This window comes from Podarcis filfolensis (assembly GCF_964270895.1).
Source record: "Podarcis filfolensis genome assembly, chromosome: 4".
Taxonomy (NCBI): domain Eukaryota; kingdom Metazoa; phylum Chordata; class Lepidosauria; order Squamata; family Lacertidae; genus Podarcis; species Podarcis filfolensis.
In genome coordinates, this window is record NC_139607.1 from 102698151 (window position 1) to 102719627 (window position 21477).

General features: G+C 47.2%; 1 protein-coding gene across 6 annotated transcripts in view; it reads left to right on the forward strand.

The window, feature by feature from the left end:
• Window positions 1-21477, forward strand: part of LOC310760712 (uncharacterized protein) — a gene marked incomplete at its 3' end in the record, with an annotated part of 296144 nt that overhangs the window by 118153 nt on the left and 156514 nt on the right. The gene's annotated exons all lie outside the window — the stretch shown is intronic.

Below are 21477 nucleotides of genomic sequence, written 5' to 3' on the forward strand. Positions count from 1 at the left end.
CGGATGATGCATCACCTCAAATCCTTTCAAATCTCCAAGTCTGCTGCTGCTGCTGCTGCCCTGAGTGCTGGAAGGAAGACCTGCTCCCTGCAAGGCCCTTTCCCACCTGTCCTGGGGGGCGAGGACCAGACTCCCCCTGCTCAACAGAAGAGACTCCGGGGAGGCCGGAGGGACATTGCCCTGCTGTGAATCCTGGGGAGCCCAGACTCACTGGAAGAAACTCTGGGGCTGGGGCAAATCTTTTAAAATGGTTTTTAATCTGTGGCGCTTTCAATGCTGGGTGTTGGTTTTTTTCTTTGTTGGGGGTGGGATAAACGTTTAGTTGGGGCTGGGGATTAGTTTAATTTCAGTATAAATGTAAGTTGTTGTGTGTTGTTCTTGTTTTTTAAATTAGTTTTTACTGACTTATTGTATAGTTTGTATTTGGTTCTTGAAGGGAGAGGGCCAGGGCTGCCAGGGAGTGGGCCCCATCCCACAGAATGGCTGGGGCAAGTTCCACAGGTGGGTTGCACTGGGACAACCGATCTCAGTGATCACGGGTAAGAGGAGGAGTTATGCTAAGACCAGACCATGTCATTACTGAGGAGGCAGGTTTAGTCTAGTCGTTCTTTGAGGACTATCCCTGCCTCTGGGTCTGGTGGATACTGGAAGGATACTGGAATCAGCAAGGGAGACCCACAAGACCTGAAGGTGCTGCTCTCCAATGCCAGGTCAACGATTCACAAGACAGCTGGCTTCCACGACTTACCGTATTTTTCGCTCCGTAGGGTGCACTGGACCATAGGGCGCACCTAGTTTTTAGGGGGGGAATAAAGGGGGGGGATTCATTCCCCCTCCAGCCCCAAAGAGCAAAGAAGCCAAGACAGCGAGCAGGATCCATCCACTTGAAAGTCTTGTTGGAAGAGAAGGGTCTTTAGTAGGCACCAAAAAGACAAGAGGGGTGTCACCTGTCTAATGTTTAATAAGGGGAGGGAATTCCAAAGTGTGGGTGCCACAACACTATAAAGTTAACAAAACAAAATTGAATATTACAGATACATTGTATCATGTCAAATATTTTAGGTTTTGTGAAGAATATGCCTTGTTACACTAGTATTCAAGAAACATTACTCAATTCCCTCTGAACACAAGTTTTTGCTTTCTTTATTTCACTCTCAAATAGTAAAGTACATACAAAAATCTCCAGAGGCCCTATTAAGTCTGTTACGGTAAAAGTGTTTTGAAGCATGTTACTGAAGCCGCAGTGCTTTGTGCATACCAGAATGTAAGCATGCCTGGAACATGTTTCTTATGGTATAAGCTTTCATAGACTGCAGTCTTCGAAGGTGCTAATATTTACTTACAAGAATGGCAACTTTGTACTTTCCTCAAAACGAGTCTCAAACTGCTTACAACAACGAGGGACCTAAAATACATTGCAAGTGCCTTATAAACTTTCCTGAATTGGCAAGCAAACACACACACAGTGGTGGGATGTAGAAGAGTCAGTATAGAGGGAAATGAAAAAGAGACGGGAGCAGTTACTGGACCTGGGGGGGAAAGTTACCGAGACAGTATTTTCTACATGAAAAAAGATCCCAGCAACTGCGCTCACTCTGTCGAAAAGCAGCTTTTCCCATTCCCTCTACGTATCTCAGGGACTGAGTTCATTCCACAGCTTAGCTCAAGCTGGAACTACCTTTTACGGTCCTTATCAGAGGGCCGCTAGAAATCAAGGGGCCTGCTGCTTCTGCTGGCCAATTAGTGCCTGGCAAGAACTGGAAGTGAAGTCACATTTGAAACAATACAGAAGCAGTCAAAGGGAATTTCATAGCAAGTCTTTTATTCAGTCTCACCTGCAATCGTGTGTCCTGAACACACAGAAACACATAATGTGAAATTACTGGGAGTTACAGTCTCCAAATAACACTCAACACATGCAAGCAGATTAATGGAATAGCACACATGATTCCCCACCTCCTTTAAAAATCATTGTTTTTATTTATTTTCATGGTACAGAGATAAATTTTGAGAAAGCAATAGTTACAACAGTAAACAACAAATAACATGTCCTGATGAAATTGCAGACTTTCATCTTGACGTGTGTTAAAGTTTCATTTGATTATTTTAAAAGATCACGCCATATTTTCTTGCGAGTGCTGGGTGGATTCCTGCAACAGTCTTGACAATATATGTATTCGATAAACATTTGCCACCTGTTATAAAGGGAATATGGAATGTGTAGCCCAACCTTCTTGATTTTCCCAGGCCAACAAAATATAAGATACTTACCGTATTTTTCCCTCTATAACACGCAGATTTTTTCTCCTAAAAAGTAAGGGGAAATGTCTATGCGTGTTATTGAGCGAATGTGTGGTCTCTGGAGCCGACTGGCCCGAGTGCATCACACATTTTCTTTGAGGGTCGTCTTCGTTGCGGTCAGCAGAAGCCAGGGAAGTGCTTGCTAGGAGGTTTGGCCACTCTGCAGCGCGACTGTGTGTTTGCTAGTGTGTGTGCTTTGTGAGTGTGTGGTTGCCTGTGTGTTTGTTCGCTAGCGTGGGTGCTTGGAGGGAGTGAGAGAGCGACTGTCTGCTGCATCTTCTCCTGCAATTTGCCTTTTAAAAAATTGGAAGCAGTGGGGCAGTAAAAACCACCTCTGAAAGCCCTATTTTTCCCTTCTAAGGCTGTAGCTCGGTTTTGGGAGCCCTGAACTCCTGCCTTGTTCTTGAGGGATCTTTGAGGTTTTCCCTTTAGCTTTAACCCAGCCCCCTTATTTTACCAGTTTATCTTCATTCTCTGCGTTCAAGCCTCCTGAGAGAGAAAGCTGTTGCTTTCCTGCATTCTGCCTCAGGGTCTTACTGCCCACCCCCTTCTGTTTCATTACTGTGTTTGCTCAAACAGAACAAAGAGCACAGAAAACCCCTCCCCTCCAGGCAAGCAGAGGGGAAAGCAGAGCGTCCTTCCTTCTACTGTAATTCCTCTCCGTGCTCCGGTGCTGTTGCTGTGTCTAGGGACTCGCAGGCAACATGCAGATGGGGGGGGGGAGAGAGAGAGAGCTGGCTGGCTGGCTTCGGTGGGTGGGTGAACTTTTGCCTTCCTTTCCTCCCTCCGGTAAAACCCCTCTCCTGCATTCTTAGCCAGCTGCTTCTCCGCACACCCCTCTCGGTGCTCCTTGTCCCTTCAATGTTTTTCCTTCCCTCCCCACTTAAAACGTGGTTACAAAGCACGGATCCACATGGATCCTCAGGATCTTTGCATTGGGTCACCCCAAATTCACCATCAGATCACATTACATGTCCATGGCTACAGCCTGCACCATAAAAATCACACACCCACTGTTGCCTGGGGCTGCAATGGTGCAAAAACGTGGTTACAAAGCACAGATCCACATGGATTCTCAGGATTTTTGCATTGGGCTACCCCAAACTCACCATCAAATCACATGTCTGTGGCCACAGCATGAAGCACAAAAATCATACACCCGCTGTTTCATTCAGAATTTTTTTCCCTTGTTTTCCTCCTCTAGAAACTGCGTGCGTTATGGTCAGGTGCGTGTTACCGAGGGAAAAATACGGTAAATTGTGGTGCCCAGAATTGAACACAGTATTCTAGGTGGGGCCTGACCAAGGGAGAATAAAGTGGTACTATTCCCGCCCTTGATCTGATTCTGCCTTCTGCCACATTGGCCTCCACTCCCCATTTGGTGTCGTCTGCAAATGTGATGAGCATCCCCTCAGTTCCTTCATCCAAGTCATTTATAAAGACGTTGAACAACAACAGGCCCAGGACAGAACCCTGCAGCACCCCTCTTGTCAATTTTCCCCAGGATGATGAGGAACCATGAAGGAGTCCTCTTTGGGTTCGGTCAGTGGAATCCACCTGTTACCTCATTCAGCCTCATTTTACCAGCTTCCTCACATAAATATCACAGGGGGCTTTGTCAAAAGCCTTACTGAAATCATGATGCACTATTTCAACAGCTGTCCCCTGACCAACAAAGTCTGTAACTCCATCCAAAAAAGGGGAGGAGAGATTTCTCTGGCTTGTCTTGTTTTTGGGAAAGCCATGCTTTCATCCTGTATATTTATAAAAGTACAATATAAAAATAGAAAATAAACATCTGTAACCCCCATCCCTGGCACATTTTTAAAGGGCATTAGATGTCAATCAGCCAAAGGCCTGGTTGAAAAGCTGGGTATCAATCTTAAATAGTTCATTAATTTGGTAATATTGAAGCCAATTCACTTTATCTTTAATTTGTTCAAATGGTTTTAATTTAAATCTCTCAGCATCCTCTTTCAATAAATCTGAATATCTCAACCACTTATTCTCCATATTTAACTTTTTTTGTGCCTGAGCTTCCATTGATGAAATCCATTTGGGTGTTTTTCTTACCAAAAGATCCTGATATCTAATCCATACATTATAAAGCGCCTTCCTGATTATATGGTTCTTAAAACCACTATGGGCCTTTATTTTATCATACCAAAGATATGCATGCCATCCACACCTATTATCCAGTCCCTCTAAATCCAAAATATCTTCATTTTCTAATTTAATCCAATCTTTAATCCAGCAGAAGGCCGCAGCTTCAAAATATATCTTCAAATCAGGCAGGGAAAAACCTCCTCTTTCTTTTGTGTCCGTAAGTAATTTATACTTAATTCTCGGTTTTTTCCCCTGCCAGATAAATTTAGACAAGGCCTTCTGCCATTCTTGAAAACATTTAACATTATCAATAATAGGTAAAGTTTGAAACAAAAACCACATTTTCGGCAATACATTCATCTTTACCACCAATATTCGACCCTTAAGTGAAAATTTTAAATTTGACCATATCTCGAAGTCTCTTTTTACTTCATTCCAGACTTTCTCAGTTATCTTTGTACAAATTCAGATTTTTCGCTGTTAAGTTCACACCCAAATATTTAACCTTCTTTGTGAATACCAGGCCTGTTTTTTCAAGAAGGGTCTTTCTTTTATCTGTATCTAGATTCTTTTCTAATACTTTAGTTTTGCTCTTGTTCAATTTAAAACCTGCCAGTTGCCCGTACTCCTGTATCTTCTCCAGTGCTTTCATTACACTGGCCTCTGGATCCTGTAAAGTTAAAACCAAGTTGTCTGCAAAGGCTTTTAATTTATACTGCTTAGATCCTACCACAATGCCCTTCACTTTCTCTTCTTTCCTCAACATATTCAGCAATACCTCCAGGACCAAAATAAATAGTAGAGGGGAAAGTGAGCACCCTTGCCTGGTTCCTTTTGAAGCAGACCTGGAGGAATTTTACCCTTATGCTTTTCATATAATCAGTTATCCATGTTGGGATACTGCCAGGGAGATAAAGTCCATCTGAGCCCCAAGCTCGTTGCCGGACGATCCATCGACCTCCCGTAGTCACGCAGTATCAGCAATTTAGCGGCACGAAGCCTCAAGAAAAGATAGCCACATTCTTGGACTTGTGCACACTCTTTCAGCAGAATTCACACAGCAAAAGTTGCACAGCATGAGAGCATATTTGGTTTATTTGGCATTGGTCAGAACAAAAAAGACATGACCGTCTGCTCCGACTGCTCAGGCAAAATAGCAGAAAACGAAAGGAACAGACAACATAAACATCCTGTGAGACAGGAAATGCGCAGGCTGTTATACAAACATCCTGCTCCCTTTTAAGGTGGAACGGAAATATCCTAACATCCTCCCCTTTTCCGTGTAACCTGTAGTACCTGTGGTTCAACCCAATTGCAACCTTTGTGCGTAAACCTTAAGTTGTTCTCTGTTAACAACCTTAGACAACAGATCAGCAGGAATTTCATTTCCTGGCATGTAGGACACCTGAATGAGTCCTTTCTGAATACAGTCTCTTGCACGATGTAGCTTAATCTGCAAGTACTTGGTCCTTTGCTTGCAACTCTCCGAGTTCAGCAAAGCCAAACAAGATCTATTGTATTGATACACTTGTATAGGACATTTCACAGAAACCCCAATGTCCTTAAACAGTTGCATCAACCATTCACAATCCATGAGTGAAAATGACAGAGCATTGAGTTCTGCTTCACAGGAACTTAGGCTAACTGTCGCCTGCTTTTTGCACAACCAGTCAAACAGGCAGTGGTTGTACATGTAGCATACTCCAGAAGTGCTTGTACCATCTGTGGTGTCACTTCCAAAACTTGCATCTGCAAAAATTTCAAGACCTCCAGTCTTCTGACTGGTGAACCTCAGCCTGTAGTGCATAGTCCCTTTCAAATACCGGGCTATGCGCTTCAGAGCTTTCCAATCCTGAACAGTAGGATTGTTAGCATGTCTGCTAAGCAGGTTAGTGCTTACAGCAATGTCAGGTCTTGAACATCTAGCAATGAAATTCAACTTGCCTAGAATGCATCTGTACAGCGTTGTGTCAGAAAACGCTTCAGCAGTACTGTCTACCTGGTAACCTGTCACCATCGGTGTGTCTGCTGGGTTTGCATCAACCAAATTCAACCTGGTTAATACATCAGCAATTTTCTGTGTTTGGTGTACCAGAAAATTACCTGCTTGGTCTCTCTCCACCTGCAGAGAAAGATAGTTGGATACCTCACCAAGATCCTTCATGTCAAAGTGCTCCTTCAGCTGAGCCAGGGTGCTTTGGTAGAAAGCCTGATTCTTCCAAAACATCAGAAGATCATCAACAAAACATAAACAATACAGTTTGTTTTGCCCCTCCTCCTTGACAAACACACACGGATCAGCTTTGCCCTGGTGAAAACCTAGAGAAAGCAACGTTTCAGTGAGTTTTGTGTTCCAACACCTGGCACTCTGCTTGAGACCATATAAGGATTTCCGCAGTTTACAGACCATTCCCTTCTGTATCTGCATCCCGTCAGGTGGAAGCATGTACAGCTCCTCCCCCAAAATCCCGTACAAAAAGCTGTATTTATGTCATGATGGGAAACATGCAGTTTCTCCTCCGCAGCGATCTTGAGCATCAGCCGAATGCTCTCATATTTGACCGTGGGTGAGTAGGTCTCGTGGTAATCCTGCCCTGGTACCTGTGAAAAACCTCTGGCAACCAATCTGGTTTTGTGTCTGACAATCTTGCCATTCTGGTCTGTCTTGGCCTTGAAGACCCATTTGCTGCCAACCAGTCTCATCCCTGGGACTACCGGTACCAGCTCCCAAGTTTGGTTCCTGTTCAAGGAATCAACTTCAGCCTTCATGGCATTAAGCCAAGGCTCAGCATCTTTAGAGGTTAACTCCTGAACCTCTTTGAAGCTTGAAGGTTCCCACACCTTCTCTGAGCTACTAAGAACAGCAGTTGCCGTCTTAGCAAACTCATCAGCAAATCTCTTCGGAGGTTTGCCTTTGGTCGCCCTTTCAGACCTGCGAACCAGACGCATGTCTTCTGGACTCATCTCCTCCTTCTTAGGAGAAAAATGACCAATGGTGAACAGTGGTTCTTCCAGTTCATTGTCAGACTCATCAGATGGTCTGACTGAGGCTTTTGCACTCTTGTAGTCTGCTGTGTCATCACTGTCACTGACAGCAGCAGCAGCAGCGCCGCCCACTGAACTGGAATCCGAACTCTGATCATCATCATCATCATCATCATCCTCAGTTTCCTCAGCTTTCTCAGCATGATCTGCTTTCTTCACATCATCTTCATCCTCCTCTGGGTAACTCTGGAAAATTCCCACATTTTCCCCCCACTTAGGATTGTACTCAACACTCCTTGTGAACTTTATGGATTTAGAGTTAGTCATCCATACCCCGTATGCACCTTTTTCGTACCCCATGAACAAACCATGTGCCCCACGCTTCCCAAGCTTGTTGCTTTGTGGGGTGTGCACCCACATGTCAGAACCAAAGATTCTCATGTGCTTGACATTAGGTTTCCTCCCAAACATTTTCTCATAGGGAGTGCAACCAATAGGTGATGACAGTCTCCTGTTAAAAGAATAAACAAAATTCACCAGAGCCTCCCCCCAAAACTTCTCAGGGAGGTTGGCATCATGCAACAAGGTTTTTAGTCCTTGCAGCAACGTTTGATTTGCTCTCTCCGCAAGCCCATTCATCCATGGCGATCTAGCCGTTGACAAGTCATGCTGGATTCCCTTCTCAGTCAGGAAAGCTTCAAACTGCTGAGAAGTGAATTCCCCGCCTCGATCAGTAAACAGACAACCAATACGTTTACCGTGAGCATTCTCCAACCAAGCACAGAATGCCTTGAACTTAGGAAATGCTTGCGATTTCTGCTCGAGCATAAACACATGAATGTACCTGGAAAAAGAATCAATTAGAACCATGAAGTACCTTGCTCCTCCCAAAGAGGGCGCAAGAGGACCTACCAGGTCTGCGTGAACTAGATGGTAGGGTTTGGAAGCCTGCCTGCTAGACTCCTTGCCTTTTGGAGCAACCTTCACCTTGTTCTCTGCACAAGATACACATTTCATGTGAAATTTACAGGGTTTGATGTCCAAACCTTCAACCAACCCAGGCATCTTGGCTAGCGCTTGCCAAGAAAGGTGACAAAATCTTCTATGTGCATCGTGAATGCATCCTGCATGAAGAACCTTGTTAGTTTGTGCAACACAACAAGTATCAGCATTAGATATAACAGCATTGTCATCATAAGTTAGACAGAACAAACCATCCATCAACTTTGCATGCCACATGTCCTCTTTGCCTTTTCTGATGACACAGACAGTCCTCTTGAAGGAAACCTCAAAACCACGCCCAGTCAGCTGTGGGACACTAATCAAATTGTCTGCAGCTCCTGGAACAAAAAGTACATTTCTGATGGTAGTGTGCAGACTTGCAAGTTTCACAGTCCCAACTCCTGCAATTTGCAAAGTCCTTCCATCAGCCAGGTGGATCTCTCCATCTTGAGGTGTGAAGGAGATAAACAGATGGCGGTCCTTGGCAAGATGGCGGGTGCAACCTGAATCCACAACAAACCTGGCCTTTCCCTTCGAAGCAGATTTGCTGGCAAACAAAACCTTGTTTTCCACCAGCGTGGGCTTTTGCAGCTTGCTCCCCTGCTCCTGGCCATCAGACGTGCCTTTAGCCTTTGGTGGAGCTGTGCCAGCAAACATAGCCTTGTTTTCCACTGGCGTGGGCTTTTGCAACTTGCACCCCCGCTCCTGGCCATCAGACGTGCCTTTAGCCTTTGGTGGAGCTGTGCCAGCAAACATAGCCTTGTTTTCCACTGGTGTGGGCTTTTGCAACTTGCCCCCCCGCTCCTGGCCATCTGCAGGCTTTATCCTTTGTTTACATCTGGCCTTCCGGCCTCTGCATAGGCTCTGACCTTGGTTCTCACAAGAAACAGAGCTCTCAGCAGCCGACTCTTTGGCTCCCTCTGGAGGCTGGAATGCTGCCTGGGATGATGTGGCAGTCTGCTCCCCCTGCAGCTTGCAACCGGTGCCCTCAGCATCCCTGCATTCACTAGCATTCTGGGAAACAGCCAGGACCTCCGATGCATTCAAACACTGGGCTGGGATTATTGGCAGGTGGGCCTTCTTCAAAGCATCCCACATGTCACGTGCCGTGAGATTTCCAGCAAGCGTCTTTATTTCCTCCAGAGAGACGGATAAGACTATTACGTCAATGGCCTTCGAATTCTGGCCCTGCCATTTCTCTGTCCGAGGAACTGGAGTGGCTTCAGATACAGTATGCCAGACTCCAAACTGACGCAGCAAACTCTCACACCATTCTGCCCAGGTCTGATAATTGTGCCGATTTAACTTTGGGCACTCAGTGGCCTCCGAAGCTTGGAAAACATCCATTCCAGCTTTTTACTTGAGCCGTGCGTCTTTATGCCTTCAAAGACGGCTTATCTCGGCAGCTCATAAATCACGATGCCTCTGGCTCGGCTCCCAGGCCAATTAGTTTTGCCGGATATCAAAGACGTATGGTGGCATGCAGAAAAGCCTCTGCTTTCACTTTTCCAGCACATACCTCAGCAGTCTGTCGCTGTCTTACTCTCCTGCAAGTGCCGTGAATCTGGGCCCGAAACCTGTTGTTGGGATACTGCCAGGGAGATAAAGTCCATCTGAGCCCCAAGCTCGTTGCCAGACGATCCATCGACCTCCCGTAGTCACGCAGTATCAGCAATTTAGCGGCACGAAGCCTCAAGAAAAGATAGCCACATTCTTGGACTTGTGCACACTCTTTCAGCAGAATTCACACAGCAAAAGTTGCACAGCATGAGAGTATATTTACAGTTTATTTGGCATTGGTCAGAACAAAAAAGACATGACCGTCTGCTCCGACTGCTCAGGCAAAACAGCAGAAAACGAAAGGAACAGACAACATAAACATCCTGTGAGACAGGAAATGCGCAGGCTGTTATACAAACATCCTGCTCCCTTTTAAGGTGGAACGGAAATATCCTAACAATCCATACAATCAGTTATCAGTTATCAATATATTCATATATATTCATATATATCCAGATATTTCTACAATGATTTTATAATCCATGTTTGAATCGTGAAAGCTTCTGCTTAGCTTTATAGCAAATTGCTTAGAAATCTGAAATGAACATTGTCCCAGTACCTCTTTGATCTCTACCTATCTCACTGAACAAGAAGGGGGAAGCAATAAATTTGATGTGCTGGCACATTCCCCCCCCCCCTTGTCCACACAGGGTCTGGGTGGTGAAACAGGAAGATGCTAAACCGCAGAATGTCCCTTGTAGCAGATGGCCGCATAGGAGCTCAACAGCCAAAGTTCCTTTTTGCCTTAAGCTTCTATTTCTTGCAATAAATCTGGGGGAAAGGTTAAGACTGCATGTTCAAACTAAAAAGCAGAAGTTGGGAGGAAACTCTTTACATGGCCAGGAGAGAGGCTTGCATGCGCTCATTAGCTGATTTTTTGCTGCCGTTTGCGATGTACCTGATTATGTCATATCTGTGATGTATGTATTCAAGGTACAAAGCCCCTGGGAGCCAGGGCTTGGGGCCCAGTCTTTTGGAAAGGATTCCACTGGGTCAATTATTGCTCAGCAATAAACATCACTTTCTTTTTCTCCACTGCTGCGTCTGTCAATTCTTAGACTCTATTTGAGTTGGTCACTGGCATCTTAAAATCCTTGCAACATAACTGGTGCCGGACTAGGATTGCAGGCCAGAGGGGTATCATTTTAACCCCAGGCCCTTGCCCATCGGGCGGGGTGAGCGTCGCTGGACTGCCAGCTCTCCCCCAGGCACCATCTGACATCTTTTCCGAGGAGGGAAACAGCTTTCCATTGTACTCAAACGCCCCGCCCGCCGTGGCAAAGAACTGTGAGGAGAAATTGAACGTGTGACGGGAAAGTGCACAGGAAACCAGAAAGAGGATATGGGTGAGTAGAAGGGAAAACAATATTGTAATTAATATTGTAATACTCACAACGAGGTCTGATCAACCTCAGCCACTCACTAGTAGGGGGGAGGTTTACCCTATCCACCTCCCCTGACTAATGACAATTATTCATCTTGGTCTATAAAGATGAAGGCCCTGCTGCAGAATCAGAGGATCTTTGAGGTGATTGAGAACCCCATCCCTGCAGCACCAACGCGAGGTTGGGAATCACAGAATCTGAAGGCCAGGACGGCTATAATTCTGTGTGTCTCAGATAGCCAACTGGTGCATATTCAGAATTTAGAGTATGCGTGAGAGATTTGGGAGACGCTGCGTAGAACACATCAGAGGGATGCTGGTTCTTCAGCGTTACTGTATTTTGAGAAGCTGACCAATCTGAGGCTTGCGCCTGATGGAGATGTTCAAGCGCACCTGACGGAGATGAAATATCTGCGCCAACAGATGGTGGAACGCAATTTCCGTCTGCAGGAGGAAGTGTTTTGCTTCATGATGATAAACAGCCTAAATCGGACTTACAAAACGGTTGCCAGTCAGCTTGGTTCTCTACCGGCTCAAGATTTGACCGCGGAGAGGGTGTCTGCCATTGTTTTGAACGAACAGGACAGGCTTGCTGCACTGGAAGTAAAGGACAGGGGGAGGGAGGAACGGAGTTCTAATTCCCCCACTGATGCTACTGGAGAGAATGCTGTAGCTTTGAACGTTATCCAATGTTACAATTGTGGAAAGGCTGGGCATCTTCAGCGGAACTGTAAGAAGCCACGCCAGCCAAAAGGAGCGAAGGGCCGCACAGCAAAGCCTGAGGCATCAGGCAAAAGTCATACCAAGCCTTCGGTGAAACCTGCAAAGGCTTTGATGGCGAAAGGAACCACGCCAGATGTTGGGAACTCGTTTGTAATCGACGCGGGGAGTACCGTTCATATGTCCCCACACAAAGGACTCTTTTCAATGTTTAAGAAGCAAAGCTTCGCTGTGAGACAGGCCAACGGTCAGGAGCTGGAAGCGACCGGGATAGGGACTGTGTATCTTAAGAGTCTGAACTTGACTATAAACAATGTTTACTTGGTTCCTGAATTGAAGTTCAATCTGCTGAGTGTTTCGCAGATTGCAAAGATAGGACTGAAACTGTCCTATGATGCTGAGAGCTGCAAGATCTTTAAAGATGGAAAGTTGTATCTTTCTGCCAGAGAGAAAGATGGACTGTATTTGTTGAGTTATGCACAAAGTGATTACATGGAATGTAATGCATCTGAGTCTAACCTAATTTCTCTCGCAGGTGTGACCATAAGGGATACCAAGAAGGTGACTGGGGTCGACAGAGCATTTCAGCGGGTGTATGCTGATGTGATTGGTCCTCTAGCACCATCTAGAGGCAATGCAAGATTTTATCTTGTGTGTGTGGATCATTTCTCTAACTTTGTCTGGATTTATGTGTTAAAAAGGCCACAACAAGCCTTAGAAAGGTTTCAGGAGTTTTGTGACAAGGTTGAAAATATGCATGATGCTAACATTGATTTTCTTTTCACAGATGAAAAGCAAATTTTTCTTTTACAGGATTTTCAGGAGTTCCTGCAGAAGAAAGGGATAAGACACAAGGTTGCTGTTTCAGTGGAAGCGTGGAACAGGGGTGTCTGTGTACGGGTGAACAAAGAATTGCAAAAGGGGATGAAAGCACAATTGCTTAGTTCACATCTGCCACATGAGTTCTGGGCCGAGTCGCTAATGTCGTTTTGTTATACGTGGTTGAGAAAGGTTTCAAAAGAGTTGGGAAGTTCTCTTTTTGAGAAACTGTTCCATAGAAAACCTTCTGTTGCCCATTTCAAGGTTTTTGGGTCTCATGTGAGAACAGAAGCTCCAGGTGGAGTAAAGAATGCCAGAGGCATTTTTGTGGGATATGAAAAGGGTCTCTACAGAGTAATTTTGTCTGAATCTGGTCAGGTGATTCTCACAAAATTTCTAGAGAGTGCTCCTGAACAGGAGAGAGTGATAGTACACACATTTCCCACTGAGGACGATTCAGATGATGATGATTTTACTGATTACAGTGGTACTGAGAGTGACAGTGATAGCTCGGAGAGCTCAGTTGTCACAGTCATCGAGAGGAAATCTCACACAATGGATAGGCCTTCACAGGTGAAGGATGAACCACTGTTTACTATTGGAACTGGTTCTCCAAAGAGTCCTGAGACTGAACCAGTGAGCAGAGAGGATCAGCACCTCATACGTAGGTCTGAGAGAGTTACAAAGGGTGAACCACCCAAGAGGTACTCAAAAGAGTTTGTTAACTTAGCTGTTGCATGTGTTGCTGTTGTACACAACCGAGGACAGGTTGGAGCTGTGTCTAAGTCAGAGACAAAGACACAACAGAGAGTTGCTAGCCAAGGTAATGCAGATGCACTCATTCCTTGGAAGCCAGACAACCAGAGAGGTACACTGGGGAAACCAGTGGCGAGGAGTTCCAAGGGTGGAACTGTAACAACAGGGGAGTGTTATGTGTATAACAACTGTTTGTTTTCTTCTCTGGATCACGCTTTGCTTGCCGCAACACGCATTGATTCTTTTGGGGGAGGATGTTACGAAAAAGGAGCAATGCAGCTGAGTGCTCCAGATGGCTGGAAAGCCAAACAGGATGTTGACGTTATGGGACTGTACCGTGGGAACAAAGGGACAGTCTATTCAGTGCACTGAGCACTGGATGTTAGCTCAGAGTGTCACATGACCCTGTACTGGAAGTACATGGGAGGAGTTTTCACTCTCTGCTGTTGGTGATGAGAGAGAGCAGTCACGTTTCTCTGTACTACTGGAAGGACAGAAATAAAGGCATGTAAATACATTTCTGTCTGTCTCTTTCCCCTCCCTGGGAATGGAGGGGGAGGAATGGTGTGTTCTTCTCACGTTGGGAAGGATCGCCGATTGAGATCTCGCCTGATCTTGCCGGGAGTCGCAGACAGGGAGGTCAACAAGGACTCAAGCCGGGCACCTGGAGGGTGGCCAATTCCTCTGACTTTTGGCTTGATTCAACAGAAACAGCTTTCCATCGTACTCAAATGCCCTGCCCGCCGTGGCAACGAACTGTGAGGAGAAATTGAACGTGTGACGGGAAAGCGCACAGGAAACCAGAAAGAGGATATGGGTGAGTAGAAGGGAAAACAATATTGTAATTAATATTGTAATACTCACAACGAGGTCTGATCAACCTCAGCCACTCACTAGTAACCCCAAATAAAAAGGAAAAGGTCCTTGTGGGGAGAACCTGGGTGAGCTTAGGAAAAGGGTAAGGGTTTGGAAACTGTGTGGTGAAGTGCTGTGTGGATAGATGAGAGTGCATGAAGACCCACTGGAGCAGGGCTAGACTGATTGAGACCCCATAATCGCAGTTCCAGGCCACGCGAGTGCGTCCCGGTCGGTTATCTGGCGGAAGCGTGTGGGGTTTTTTGAGAATCTGTCTGGTCAAAAGCACTTCACAAGGGACATACCGATTGGGGGGGGGGAATTGTTCAAAAGCCAGAAATCCAGGCACCCCTTTGGATTGCATGATAGCAAATTTCAAAAAAGCCTTCTCGGAGGACTATGGGGTCAGACTGACTCCCGAGACCCTGAGAATGCATTGCGAGTTAAACTGGCCTAGGCAGGTCCCCAAATGGCAGTTTTGATGTGGAATTATGCCGGCTAGTCTGGATTTCTGTAACGAAGGAGCCAGACACTCATACTGACCAATTCCCTTATATTGATCCTTGGTACAACATTTGCATGAAAAGCTCTTCTTGGATTAAAAAATGCAAAGGAGACAGCTGCAGAATTTTGGCAGTGAGGCAGGAAGCCAGGAAAAATATAGGAGGACTTAAAACTCCAGCCCCTGCCAGGAAGATTTATGGAGAGCATCCTGAAGAGGAGAATTTAATTTTAACTAATGGATGCAGTAACTGATTCTGGACAGAAATTAGTAATAAAAATGAGAGAAAGTGATGTGCCCAGCTCTTCACAATTGTGGCCAAGCCCTCCTCCTTTGCCACACCTAAATAAGGGGGGATATTATCTCCGAAATAAGAAAGGTGCCCCAGCTCCAATGTTTCCCTTGAGTGCAGTTTTGGGACCACAAGAGCCAAGACCCACTGATGCCCAGGGGCAACCTAGAGGGCCGTGGCCAGTGCGTACAGTAACCATGCAGTGTGTTCCATTCACAACCACAGATTTGCTAAACTGGAAAACCCACACCCTGCCCACAGGCTATGCAGGATTTAATGGCCTCAATCATGGTAACCCATCTGCCCACATGGCAGGATTGCAGGCATCTTTTAATGACCCTTTTCACCACTGAGGAGAGGAGAAGAATAGATGCCACTGCAGAGAAAAATCTTAGAGCAGAGGTACCATCTACAAATCCAGACGCATGGGTTTGCACCCGATACCCCCTTTCAGATCCAGGATGGGATCCTGATAGAGACAAAGATGCTCTGAGCACTTACCGGCAGGAAGTCTTAAAAGCAATAAAAGGGGCAGCCAGAAGGCCTGCCAATATTTCCAAGGTGGCAGAGGTGATTCAAAAACCTGATGAATCCCCTTCTGAATTTCTTGAACGTTTAATGGAAGCATACAGGATTTATACCCCTTTTGACCCAGAAGCCCCAGCAAACAGGCAAATGGTCAATGCAGCCTTCGTGGCTCAAAGCGCCCAGGACATAAGAAAAAAATTGCAAAGGCAGGAGGGATTCAAAGGGTCAAATCTAGAACAGCTCTTAACCATTGCGCAGAAGGTGTTTGTGAACCGGGATGTAGAAATTAAAAAGGACCGAGTTCGGGAATTGAAGCAAAAAGCCGGGGTTTTTTGCTGCTGCTATCAGCCAAGGCTCAGCGTTTGATGCAGGTGCCCAGGGGAGAGGCTCTGGTCAGGGACGGGGAAGAGGAAGAGGACAGCCGCTAGGAAGGAATCAGTGTGCCATTTGCAGAAAGGAAGTTCATTGGAAGCAGGAATGCCCTGATACAGGGAGAACAGAGGGACAGCTGGATGGATTCAGGGATCAGAGAGGGAGAGGATGGGGATCGCAGCGTGGAAGGACACAAGGAGGAAGATGTGTAAGGAACAGAGGAAGTAGTCGAGATTTTGTTGGGTTGGCACAGTTGGAAGAATATGAGAATGAAAATGCATAGGACAAACCGGGCTCAACCCTTTCCTTAGGCTCCCAAGAGCCCATGGTCTCAGTTAAATTAGGGAGCCGTTTAATTAATTTCATGATTGATACAGGCGGCCAGTATTCAGTGCTCACTAAACCTCTAAAAGCAAAAAGTAACCAAGCAGTGACAATTGTGGGGGCCACTGGCAATAGGATTCTTAAACCCCTTTTGCAACCTCAAGAATGCCAGATTGGAGGGAAAACCCTCACACATCAATTCCTTTATGTGCCTGAATGCCCCATTCCCTTGCTGGGACGTGACTTTCTGTCTAAAATTCCAGCCCAAATTACCTTCACACCGAAAGGGGCAGAAATGAAATTACCCCAAGAAGCTACAGGGATTGTAAGAGTAGTGGTGCCTAGAGAACAGGCTTGGAAGATGATGATGGCCCTGTCAGATGAGGACCCACAGAGGGAAATCATGCCACAAATTCCAAAAACCCTGAGAGCCCCACCTGGAGTACAGAAGACAATCCACCTGGCATGGCAGAAAATATTGCACCAGTTATAGTAACCCTAAAGCCTGGGGCAAGGCCAATAGCAAATCAGCAATACCCTATCCCAAGTCAAGCGGCAGAAGGAATTCAGGTGCACATAGACAAATTCTTGAAATATGGACCTTTGATAAAATGCCAATCGTGTTGGAATTCTCCACTTTCCAGTTTGTAAACCTCATTCCGACCAGTACAGATCAATGCAAGATCTAAGGCGAATAAATAATGTAATAGAGACGTTGCACCCAAATGTGCCCAATCCCGATAATATTCTAGGATTGATTCCACCAGAGGCAACCGTGTTTACAGTGTTGGATTTAAAAGATGCTTTTTTCTATTGCCGTGTGGCACCCCAGAGCCAACCAGTGTTTGCATTTCAATGGGAAGATCTCTACAATGGGACTAAAAGCCACTTAACCTGGACATGTTTACCACAAGGGTTCAAAAATTCCCCAACACTTTTTGGAACAGCCCTAGCTCAGGATTTATCTAAATTCCCATCAGGGGAATTTCAGGGGAATCAGGAGGAGCCCCAACCCTTCGTAATCCCAAGTAACCCTCAAGCCTTGGCTGAGTTTTTCATGGCGTTTCAGGATTTCTATAGGCACAGGTCTTCAGGACAAGTGGCAGCAACACCGGCAGCACCAGTGGCAGGGGCACCACTGGCACCAGTGGCACCGATGTCAGCGGCACCAGTGGCGGCGGTATCTGTACCAGAGGTACCAAGAGCATTCACACAGGACTTCATCCCGGATACACAACTCAATGAGGTGCAACTTCCCGGCACTTCTGCAGCCACTGTGGCAGCGCTGAGAGCAGCCAAGGAGTCAACACCGTGGCCTAAAAGGAATACCCGAGCACAGTCGGCCGCCCCGGGCAAGGCAAAAGGGGGCCAGAGGGGTGGAAAAAAGGGTAAGGCTTGCGTTCATTGTCCTGGGGCTACTAACCTGCAAAAGGATCCAGGTCTTCCGACTCTCTTTCAGAACCCGCCACCGCAGGCGGCACCAGTCGAGGTTGCCTCAAGTTCCTCTTCCGATGAGGAAGCCCAGGGGCCGCGAGCTGCTCAGGCAATCACCGTACCGGATCAAGCCATGCCAGAGGGCCAGCCAGGGAAGAGGAAGGAGAAGAGAAAACACACCTCAAAGAAGAGTAAGAAGAGTAGGCATTCGGACTCAGAGCATGATTCAGGTACCTCCTCTTCTTCCGATTCGGATAGCGATGCTCCTAGGGAGGAATACTGGGGCCACGGGGAGGATTCTGTGGGCCTTCCTTTATGGGTGCATGAGAGAAGGGCCAACTCCTACAGAAAATCCTTTAACGGGACCCTCGAATGGAAGGATGGTGCATTGGTTCAGGATGTTAAAACATCCACTAATCTGTCTACGGATGTCATTGTAGGCTCTCATTTATCGCAGAGAAAGAGGAATAAGATCCTCAATGGGGACTTTGTAGATATATTTAGACTGTTACCCCCAGCAAAGCTAACGGGAAAAGGGGAGAAGAGGCGCACGTATGGTAAACGCAGGTACAGAACACCTAGAGCTGAGCGTACTTTTGACAATTGGCTGGACGGGTTCCAGGTGTTTATGGGTGTCGTCAGTGCTGCTTATCCAAAGAGGGCGATGCACTTGATTGCGTACCTGGCCCATGTTAGGAGGGCACGCGATTTAGCGGGAGATATGGCTGCTCTAAATTATGATGAAGATTTCCGCAGAAATGCGTCACTGTTGTCGTCCACGCGCTGGGATCTGAGGGACCTAAATTTTTGGTCAGAGCACGTGGGTCCCTTCGTGGATAAGAAGCACCAGGAGTCGTCAAAATCTTGGAAGACCGCTGCGAAGCAGAGGCGACTGTGTTGGGAGTACAACAAGGGGGTTTGTGCACGGGCTGTCTGTAAGTACAGCCACGAGTGCGAAAAATGTCTTGGTAACCACCCAGCCACTGCCTGCATTAAAGGGAGGCAGCCCTTTCGGGGTGGGAGAGGTGCCTACAATCAGGGACCTAGAGGTGGCCACGGAGCGCCATTTGGACCCCAGGGAAGCAGGCAGTAATTTCAGTCTGGGCCTAGCCTGGTCCCCCATCAAGTTGGCCCCGTTAAAAAACCTTTTAGACCATTACCCTAACAGGACTGCAGCAGAGTATTTATGGGAAGGCTTTAGTACCGGTTTCAGGATTCCAGTAGCCTTCCCCCCCAATTCAGGTGATCCTCCAAACCAAAAATCTGTGAGGGAAATGCCCGAGGTTGCCCAAAAGAAAATTAGTAAGGAAATTAAAGCAGGAAGGGTAGCCGGCCCCTTTCTAGTCCCTCCAATTGAAGGCCTCCATATATCCCCGTTAGGCATAGTCCCCAAAAAAGCGCCCGGTGAGTATCGCATGATTCACAACCTTTCCTACCCAAAGGGGGGGTCCGTCAATGATGCGATACCGCAGGAACTCTGCACAGTAAGATATGCCACGTTTGACCAAGCGGTACAGCTCATACGCAAGTTCGGCAGGGGGGCGTTGCTGGCAAAATGTGACATTGAGTCGGCCTTTAGACTCCTGCCAGTTCATCCGGAAGATTTCCGGTGGCTCGGCTTCAAATTTGAAGGGGCGTATTTTGTGGACAAGGCAATGCCCATGGGCTGCTCTGTGGCCTGCGCAGCCTTTGAGGCATTCAGCACCTTCCTGGACTGGGCGCTTCGCTTTAGGACCGGCGCTGAGGGCTTGTCGCACTACCTGGACGACTTTATCCTCGTGGCTCATAGCAGACTTAAGTGCTCAGAGCTCCTTGAAGCCTTTACATCATTAGCGGGGGAACTGGGGGTTCCTCTAGCCGCCGACAAAACGGAGGGTCCGGCTACGACAATGGTTTACTTAGGTATCGAGCTGGACACTGTCGCGCAGACCTCAAAACTTCCCAGGGAAAAACTCATCGCACTTGGTGACCTTATTCGGCAGCTGCTCCCCCTAAGAAAAGTTACACTCAGGCAAATCCAGTCACTGTTAGGACACTTAAATTTTGCTTGCCGCGTGGTTTCCCCTGGCCGCCCATTCTGCGGCCGCCTCGCAAAGTTGTCAGCGGGACTGCGTTCCCCTCATCATAGGGTTCGGCTATCCAAGGAAGTGAAGTCCGACCTGGAAGTCTGGTTGAAGTTCTTGCAGAACTACAACGGCATTTCCCTGTGGCAGGACAACTTGTCGCTGCAGGTTGACTTCCAGGTCCATTCGGATGCTTCTGGCTCTCTGGGGTTTGGCGTTTACTTTAGGGGCCAATGGTGCGCTCAGCGCTGGCCCGCCGCCTGGCAAGGAGGCCCCATTACCAGAGACTTAACCTTCCTGGAATTCTTTCCGATTGTAGTGGCGGTGCACTTGTGGCCTGAAACCTTTAGTAACCATAGGGTATGCTTCCACACCGACAACCAGGCCGTAGTGGCGGTACTTTCCAGGCAGGTCGCACGATCACCAAGGGTAGGCGTCCTCCTGCGTTCCTTCGTTCTTCGGTGTTTAGAGCTCAACATACACTTCTCTGCAAAATTTGTGCCTGGTGTAAATAATGACATTGCAGACGCCCTATCTCGCTTTCAGATGGATCGCTTCCGCTCGTTAGCACCGGATGCAGAGCTGCTGCCTCAGCCGTTCCCGGAACATCTGTGGAGTCTCGGGGACCAGAGACGTGGGGACCAGAGTTCTGGGAGCCAGAAGTGATTCAGGGAGTAATGGCCTCGTTGGCACCTTCCACTTTGAGATCGTATAAGAAGGCGTGGTCGGATTTTTTAAAATTCCGCAACAAAACCCCCGCCATCAGAAGCAATGCCCCTCCCGTCAAGCCTGAGGTGCTATCTTACCTAGTTTACCTGAGACGCTTGGGCCGCGCCCCTAGAACCCTCAACCTTCAAGCCGCAGCTATTTCATTCTTTTGCAAGGCGGTATTTTCCACAGACCCTTGTGACGATTTTGTTATACGAAGGACGTTAGAGGGTTGGCGCAGGCTACAGCCCCCAAACTGCGATAGGAGAAGGGCAATATCATTCGACATCCTTTCTCAAATACATAAAAAATTGCGAACAGTATGCTGGTCAAAGTATGAGGCGCGCTTATTTTCAGCGGCTTACTCCATTGCCTTTTTTGGAGCTCTGCGCGTGGGTGAGGTAGTTTATGAAGTGGGTCGGCACGGTCTCTCCCGGGGCTTGCTTTTAAGCGATGTCACCCTGTCACGGGAGGACCTGGTAATACGGATACGCAGCTCTAAAACAGACCAGTATGGGAAGGGGGCTCTTGTTCAGCTTATGGCCACCGATAGTCCTGGCCCATGTCCAGTAAAAGACACAAGGCGCTTCTTATCCCTGAGGGCCAACTCGGCAGGGCCTCTATTGATCCACGCAGATGGTTTACCTTTGACGCGTCACCAGTTCACTCGGGTCATGCGCTTAGCACTGGCAGCATGCGGCATCCCCGCAGCAGATTTTGCATCACACTCTTTCAGGATAGGAGCAGCCACCATGGCAATGCACCT